The sequence below is a fragment of the Oryctolagus cuniculus genome, chromosome 5 (genome assembly GCF_964237555.1).
Source record: "Oryctolagus cuniculus chromosome 5, mOryCun1.1, whole genome shotgun sequence".
Classification (NCBI taxonomy): Eukaryota; Metazoa; Chordata; class Mammalia; order Lagomorpha; family Leporidae; genus Oryctolagus; species Oryctolagus cuniculus.
The window spans coordinates 54,129,534-54,138,990 of record NC_091436.1 but is presented as its reverse complement, the minus strand read 5'-3'; positions in this window follow the sequence as shown (position 1 = coordinate 54,138,990).

Sequence of the window (9,457 nt, the reverse complement as noted above, 5' to 3'; positions counted from 1 at the left end):
AGATGCCCTAAACAGCACTCTGGCCTCAGAATTAGCCCTTAAGGCATTAGTATCTGGCTGAAGATCCCATGACAGTATTTTCTGGCATGGAAAGCCAAGACTTTGGCAAAAAAAATAAAAATAAAAAATAAAAAACCTAAATGAAAGATCTCTGCAAGTGATATCTCAATGGAAAGAACAGACCATCAAAGAAGGTGGTAACTTTCTCTGAAGGGAGAAGAGAACTTCCCCTTTGACTATGACCTCATTTAAATAAGATCAGAGTTGGCGAACTCAGAATGCTTCCATAGACTTCTAGGGCCTGGGAAGATTGCTGACACCTTAAACAAGGCGGTCAGTTTGTTAAGTCAACAACAGGAGTCACTGTGCACTTATCCCTCATGTAGGATCTCTGTTCTTAATGTGTTGCTCAATGTGAATTAATGCTATAACTAGTACTCAAACAGTATTTTACACTTTATGTTCTATGTAGGTGTAAACTGTTGAAATCTTTACTTAATTTATACTAAATTGTTCTTTTGTATATAAAGGTAATTGAAAATGAATCTTGATGTGAATGGAATGGGAGAGGGAGCGGGAGATGGGAGGGAATTTATGTGGGGGAAAAAGCCATTTTAATCCATAAACTGTACTTTGTAAATTTGCATTTATTAAAAAAAGTTAAAAAAATAAAAAACAAAACAAAAATGTTAATGATGAAAAGTATAGTCAGTAGATTAGAGATATAATATGTACATATATACCTCTTTATTATTATTTTTTTTTTTTGACAGGCAGCGTGGACAGTGAGAGAGAGAAACAGAGAAAAAGGTCTTCCTTTCGCCATTGGTTCACCCTCCAATGGCTGCTGCGGCCGGCGCGCTGTGGCCGGCGCACTGCGCTGATCCTAAGGCAGAAGCCAGGTGCTTCTCCTGGTCTCCCAAGGGGTGCAGGGCCCAAGCGCTTGGGCCATCCTCCACTGCACTCCTGGGCCACAGCAGAGAGCTGGCCTGGAAGAGGGGCAACCAGGACAGAATCCGGTTCCCCGACCGGGATTAGAACCCGGTGTGACGGCGCCGCAGGTGGAGATTAGCCTATTGAGCCATGGCGCATATATACCTCTTATTAATAACATCACATGTACATATACATCTTTAGTAACTTAATAATAATTAATAATTTAAAATATTTTAATAATTAAACAAATTTAAAGTTTGTACCAAAATCAAAGAACTGAAAAAGGGCTTAATTATCTACTGGTTTAATCATTTAGCCATCTAAAAAGTTCTATCCATAATGTCACTCATTAAACTAATTTCATATTAATTTAATAGCTAAATAAAGTGGCATCATTTTAAATAGCTAGAAAATATAGGTGAATTTATTATTTCCACATGCGCAAACACTTTTGAAGCATAATAGCAGTGGAAGAAAATTAAAGGGAAATTTTACTAAACTTAACATTATAAACATTGAACGATAGCACCATTTCCATCAATGGGAAAAACATGTGATTTCCATATATATTAACGTAAATAAGTAAATTGTGAGATTTTATATGATGAAGTGCTAAATAGCAGTAAGGATGCATGAATTACAACTGCATGGAAAACATGTATAAATCTCAGAAACGTAACATTTGGTGAAATGAAGCCAGACACTTATTGCTTAGTTTGTTACACAGATTGACAAACAGGGGAGACTAATGTATGAGTTGAGAAATTAGAAGAGTGGTTACCTAGAGGGAATGATGTAGTAATTGGACTGCTAAGTGAGACAGTTCTTGGGGTGTTAGTAATGTTCTGTTCTCTGTGTGTGTGTGTGTGTGTGTGTGTGTGTTTAATAATCGCAGTGATCACTGGGATAGTCATTTTGGGAGTAGTCATCTGACTGCATACATATGATTTTGGCATTTCTCTGTGCTTTTATAGTACTTCTTTACAATTCAGAAACATGAAACAATTCCTAAACATGAAGACAATTTGTAAGCCCAGAAACATAAAAACATTTGGACTTATTGAATGGACAAACTTGAATTCCCACTTTTGACTGAGGAATGTCCAATGTTAAAGAGAGTAGAGTGAAATAAATATTGTCTTGCATCTTCTTGGAAATAGAAATCATTTTAAATTTTCTATCCAGCAATTTTGGAACAGAATCAATAATCTTAAATGCCAGCATGTCCTATGATTTGTAATTTCATTTCTAGGAAACTTCAGGATGCCTATTTACTTACCTAAATTTTTGGTGATAATCTTAACTTTCACTTCATTTCTCGTTTCACCTGTATCATATTTTTCCAAGTCCGTGCAACTTTCTTATTTTATTACATATCTAGAACATCCACTTAAATATGTGTGGAGAATATGAATTGCACCTCTTTTTTCAATTTTCCAATTCTTTTTATGCATATCTAAGTCAAATCCTTGGTTGCAAACAAAGCAATCTATTTTTAACCAGTTTATGTGAAAAGTAGGGTTAATTAAAAGATTCATGTAATAGCAGAAAAGGAATTGTCTTGGACTCATGAAGATCTAACCAAGAAACATAAAGCTGCCAAAGACTTATATCATTTTCAACTTTCTTCTCTTATGTTTTGTGGCTTGTGTTGTATCACGTTTGTTCTTTATGTGAAAAATACTGTTCTAGAATTTATTATTTCAGAACACTTGTTAAAGCATGGTAAAGAAGACTCAATTTAGGATACTATTAATAGGTATAGTAATCACTGCAATGGGGCTTTTCATTGCAGAAAGAGATTGGGCTAAACTCAAGAATATATCATGAATATCTGGGAATTTATAACCAGGTTTCAAGGGTCAGTGGATGGAAAACTTCCAAGAACATATCAAGGGTAGAGATATTCTTGCTAAAATGATTTAATAAAGTTTTTGCTGAAAATTCATCAGTGTGATCAACATCACCTGGGAGATGATCAAAGAGGAGAAATCCAAGGAGATAATCAAAACTGATAAGATATTGAGTGTGGAAGGTTCTTGCTAAACTGATGTGTCAGTTCTTTGCTAAAACTAGGTTTTACAAGGACTTACACAAACGGACCTAGAATACGGTTCACCTGCCTGACTTAAGTCAATTCAAGAACCTGTTAAATATATCCTTCTCTCACGTATCTCTGGAGAGTGGCTTTGCTCAAGTATGATGGCAGGCATATGCTACACCCAAATTGCTTAAGCAATAAACAGAGCCCAGGCGGTGTTGAACTCAGTTGAGATTTTTGGGAAAGGAACTTAATGGTATAAGTTAGGTCACTTGGCTTCCAAAGAGAGTTAACCTATGGTAAAATCAGAACATACCTGAAGTACAAACACAAATAGAACCCTGTGGCATCCTTAGGAGGACAAGGTAGACAGCACAAAAGAATTTACTGTGCGTGTTATGGCTTGAACTCCGCCTCACCCCCCCACCAAATTTATTGAAGTCTTCAAACATCAATACATTAGAATTCATGCTTGGAAATAGTATTGTTTGGATTTAATTAGATCTATATACAGTCACACTGGAGTAGGGTAGGCACTGAATTCATTAAAACTAGTATCCTTCGTAAGAGGGAAGAGACAAGGAAAGGATGGCCATATGTTGACAGAGACAGAGACTGAAAGGATTCATCTGAAAGCCAAGTAGCACCAAAGGTTTCTAGTAAACACCAGAAGCTAGAAGAGGCAAGGAAACTTCCTTTCCTTTAGGCCTTGCAGTTAAGGCATCAACCCACACAGGACAGGATGGCAGAGTCATTACCCAGGGCTAAGGTGGATAAGGGTTAGGGCCCTAGAGAACAGAAAGATCATGTTACAGAAAATTGTTTTCAGGCCTTGTCACCTAATGGAATGTCTTCTGCTGAGCTTTAAAACTAGTTTTAGACTAACGTATCTCTTTTTTATTTCAAATTTTTGCACTTTGGAATGAGAATTTTTATCCTATGCTTATCCCGCTACTGGATTTTAAAAGCAGATAATTTGTTTTTTCAGATTTCTCAGGTGAAGAGATGAAAAAATTGTACCACACCTAGAGTTTCATTTATATGTGGTTTAGGTGATTTTAGACATTATTTGGGACTTCTTAGTTTGACTACATGTGGATGAGGTTTTTTTTTTTTCTTTTCTTTTCTTTTTTTTTTTTTTTGACAGGCAGAGTGGACAGTGAGAGAGAGATAGAGAGACAGAGAGAAAAGCCTTCCTTTTTCCGTTGGTCACCTCCCAATGGACACTGCGGCCAGGGAGCTGTGGCCAGCGCACTGTGCTGATCTGAAGCCAGGAGCCATGTGCTTCTCCTGGTCTCCTATGATGGTGCAGGCCCCAACCACTTGGGCCATCCTCCACTGCCCTCCCGGGCCACAGCAGAGAGCTGGCCTGGAAGAGGAGCAACCGTGACAGAATCCGGCGCCCTAACGGGGACTAGAACCCAGTGTTTTGGCACCGCTGGCGGAGGATTAGCCTATTGAGCTGCAGCGCCAGCCAAGGTGTTGTTGTTGTTGTTGTTGTTGTTGGTTTTTATAGGTGCTGCTGTAGTGAGTTAAGACTGTTAGAGATGCTTCGATGAACTGAATATTTTTTGTACTGGAAAAATATGCATTTTGTGAATGAGAAAGTAGGCTTTTAATGTTTGAATTTTGTCCCTCAGAAGCACATATTGAAGTCCTAACCTCCAGTATCTCACCATGTGGCATTACTTGAAAATAGTATCATTGAAGATGTAATTAGTTAAGATATAATCCTACTGAAGTTGGGTGGATCCTTGTCACTATGATACTGATGTGCTAATAAATGAAGGAAAGAGACAAAGGAAGAAGTTGGCCTTGTGGTGATAGGGACTGAGTCTTGAGTGATGCCGAGAAACCAGAGAATATTGAATTTTGCCAACAAACATAAGAACCTGCAAGAGGCAGTTTCTCTCCTACAGATTTCAGAGGCATGGATCCTGATGTGTCTATTTTTGAATTCCAGCCTTCAGAACTGTGATACAATAAATTTTTGTTATTTTAAAACACCAGGTTAAAAAATAATAGTTTTATTGCAGCCTATGATAAAATCACAATGCTTTCCAACTCAATTAAATAATTTGCTAGTCTAATCCATTGCTTTTAAAAAAGGTTCTGAAGGAAAACCAAGAGAGTCCATGTAGTGCTGACCACCACTGGTGCATGAAATAAATATCCAATCCATGAGTTATTATTGGAATAACAATTAGAGATTTAAATCCATTCTCAACACTTCTATTCATCATGGTAATGGAAAAGTGTCAACAATGCAGTAACACAGGGAGAGATAAAAAAAAAAAGGATTAAAAAGTAAAAACAAAACCAACCATGATTGCAAATAACATGATCATCTGTGTAGATAATCCCAAGGTATTAAAAATCTCCTAAAGCTAATAAATGAATTTGGAAATACTGCATGCTGCATATTGTGAATAGAAACCATTCAGTCATATTTTAATATACCAGCAATGAGCAATCAAATTAAAATTAGAACCACAACAGCAGGGATGGACATAAACAAAAACCACAAAAAATTAACCTAAATTAGATACTTTATAAAAATTAAGACAAAATGTCTTGTTGACTGAAATATAAAAGATAAATTTATAATGCTTTAGGAAAAATATTTCTGTCATGGCTGAAATGTTCTTGGATGAATTAAAAGGTATTATATTGGATAAGGAGATAGAGCATTGGGAAAATCATGTTGGAAACCCAGGAGGCCAACACAGACTGTGCAGGTCCACAGTGAAAGAGAAAACAAGAAAGGAAGCAGCAGAAGTGTGGCGGAGGCGTGGCGGAGGTGCAGATCAGAGTGGCTGGCACCAGCCCCAGAGACCAGGTTAGTCAGGGAACAGTGAGTCCACAGAGCAGCCAGTAACAGCAGGACGGGGAGAGTGGTGAACTGCTTATGAAGAGCCACACAGGATAAATAAAGAGAAGGTATAGAAAAGCAAACAGTCAGGCACTGCCTGGCCCATCTCCGTCCTCCACCCTTCCCCCCACCCCCAACCTGGACCTGCAGCTGGCCAAGAGAAGCCATCTTGTCTGTTAACTTTTTCTAACAGAAGCGGGGTCAGGAGCTTTAGCCTCCGGAGCACAAGGCCATCGATGGCTGGGGCCATCTCATCACACCTGCCACTCAGGAACGAGGTCCAAACATTTCAGAAGAATGTCTTCTCCACCACACAAGCCACAGAACAAGGAGAGGTCCCGAATAAGGAAAACTTGAGCCCCTTCCATCAACCCTTGAGAGGCAAGCCGGCTCCCGGTAGGCGGGGCTACGTGCCCTGAAGCTAATACCCACTTCCACCACAATTGAGAAGTGAGCAGGGCTCTAGTAGATGGCACTCTGTGCTTCCACTTGCAATGCATAAACACAGCAGCTCATAACAGAGAGAAACGTTAGGAGAGAATCTCTACAGACAAAAATATGCACCAATGCTGAAAAAGGGAAAATCCTCAATAAGAATAAGGAAGACACTATGATCCCCACAAAGGAACACAACTCTTCAATAACAGAAAGTGAAGATGTAGAGATCGAGGACGTGCCAGAAACAGAATTCAGAAAATTAATCGTCATATTACTTGGAAACAATCAGAAGCAAATTCAAGATCTAAATGAAAAGTGCTCCTAAGAAATTGAGATATTAAAGAGAAGTGAGAATGAAATATTAGAAATGAAGAATTCACCCTGTGTCCTCCCACTCAGCTACAGTATTTTCAGTCCCTGCATGCAAGGTTCCCACAGTCTTGAGCTCTCAGCCCTCTTCAAATCTCCCAGCCAGACTCATGCATCTCCTCTCAGCTTTTTGCTAGGCATGCCAGAATGAGCTGGCCCTGCTGGTTTGTATGTCCAAAGTTGTGCCAGCCCTCTCTTGGTTGGTTGCAGTAAGCTGGTGCCGGGTGGTTGGAGAGCAAGAAATGTGCCCTCCCCTTTATTCCTCTAGGTTGGCGGGTACACTGTCCCCCACAGGGCTCCAGGCCAGACTCCTGTGAGGTTCTTCCTGCAGCTTTATCACCAGTGGCTTGAGCTGCTGCAGTCTGGTCTCACCTCCCTCCAAAGCTGGTGCTGAGGCTCTCAGCTGCTGGATCCTGAGTTGTGGGCATCCACACCTTCCACATAGGCCCACAGTATCCCTGTAATTTGTGTGGAGTTTCCTCTGCCGTTTTCTCCCTAACTCTTCCTTGAGTTTGCTCTCTCTCCACTTTTTAAAAAAAACTATGTTCTGCTATACTAGAGCAGCAAGTTACCTCCCTCTTCTGCCATCTTGAAAACTCTCAGTGTGCTCTATTATTTTTTGGTGTAAACTTTGTGCTTGTAACCCTCGATCTCTTTCACAGTAGTGATTTGTTCTTTTATTTGGTCACCACATATTATTTCCTCTCCCTTGAAGGTTTTTTAGCCTTAATAAAACTTAAGTCATTATTGCACAAATGGACGTATATTCTTATATTTCATGGTGCCACAATAGTCATAAAATAATCTTCAATTTTAATGTTTAGTTCCTGATTTTTGTGGTTTGTTTATTTGTTAATTTATTATTTATTTATTTATATGAAGTTTTTATTTAATAAATATAAATTTTGTAAGTACAACTTTTGGATTATGGTGGTTCTCCCTTCCTTACACACCCTCCCACCCCTAGCAGTTCGTGATTTTTTAAAACCCGTTGGAAAGGCAGAGAGAGAAAGAGATAAAGACATAGAGAGATGTCTTCTTATCCATTCGTAAATGTCCCAAATGCTTCGTGGTCAGGGCCAAGCCAGGAGCCTGGAACTTAATATGGGCCTTCTTGAGCAGATCAATGTCAGGAGCCCGGAATACAATCCAGTTCTCTCAGGTGGTTTCCAGGAGCTGAATTACTGGAGCCATCACTGCAGCTTCCAGGGTCTCATAGGCAGAAAGCTTGAGTCAGGAGTCAGAGCTGGGAATTGAACAAAGGGACTTGACTCTTGTGTGAAACCATCCTAACAGCTAGGTTAAATTCAGGTTCAAGTTTTTCTTCTCTATCAATAAAGTGTGTGTGTGTATGTGTGTGCATGTGTTTGTGTCTGTAAGATTAACAATACCTTATTTTTTTTAAAGATTTTTCATTTATTTATTTGAGAGTTAGAGTTACAGACAGTGAGAGGATCATCAGAGAGAAAGGTCTTCCTTCCATTGGTTTACTCCCCAAATAGCAGCTATGGTCAGAACTGTGCGGATCCCAAGCAAGGTGCCAGGAACTTCTTCCCAGTCTTCTACGTGGGTGCAGGGATCCAAGCACTTGGGTCATCTTCTACTGCTTTCCCAAGCCACAGTAGAGAGTTGGATTGAAAGAGGATCAGTCAGGACTAGACCCAGCGCCCATATGGGATGCCAGCACCGCAGGTGGACGATTAACCTACTGTGCCACAGCACTGGCCCCAGCAATACCTGCTTTATACACAGTGAATTCTTGTCTATTTAGGAGTTAAGCATTTGAATTTCTCTGTGAGCTCCTACATTTTAGAATATAACCCTGTGATCAACACAGTTATCCTCAAATCCGAGTCTGCAATGTGTGACTTAAGTCCTTCTATTCAACTTTTGGGCAGGAGTATATGCTTTTTGCAATGGCAAGTAAGTATCTGATGACTTTCAGAGTAGTTATCTTGATTATTTAAGCTTTGGAAATTAAAATTTTCACTCAAAAGTTAATCTGTATTATTATAAATTATGTTAAGGTTGTATGGCATAAGATCTATTAAAATAGTATCTGTATTATACAGTACAGCATCCCATTCAGAACATTATAACAGTTTGACTTCTCCCTTTGCATCTTAATTATTCAGTTAATGGTATAAAATTTGGCTTTTAATCTATGATTATTTGTTACTGATTTATTAGTTTACTTAATAAATTAATAAAGGTAATTCAGAGCAGCGCTTGAATTAGTTTAATCTCAGATAATAATTTATCATCTTGATAAAACATAGTTAAAATATGTTTTATTTAAGCTATCAGTTTCAATGGACTTAGAATCAACAGGACAATAAAAATCATTTTATTCCTTATCTAGAACAAACCTTTCGATTTTTCATTTTATACAACAATTTTATTTATTTATTTTGAAAGGCAGAGCTAGAGAGAGAGAGAGAGAGAGAGAGATCCTCCATCTGGAAAAGCCTCTTCCAAGTCTCACATGTGGGTGCAGGGGTGTCGCTCCCCGTCTTCGTGGAGGAACGACACAGGACCCTGCGCTGTTCTTTCGTCTGCTCGGCCCTCCCCGGGTTTGCTGCTGGTTCTTCCCGGGTTGGCTACTGGTCCTTCCCGGGTTGGCTGCTGGTCCTTCCCGGGTTGGCTACCGTCCCTTCCACCTCCGTGGAAGGGCGGTTCCCCCTGCCACATTCCCCACTTCTGCAGGGGAGCGGCACACCGCCGGCCGGCTCTCTCGGGGACTGCACAGGTGTTCCCCTTAGATGTTCCTGGTGCATGCCGTCTCTCTCCTCCTTTATAGT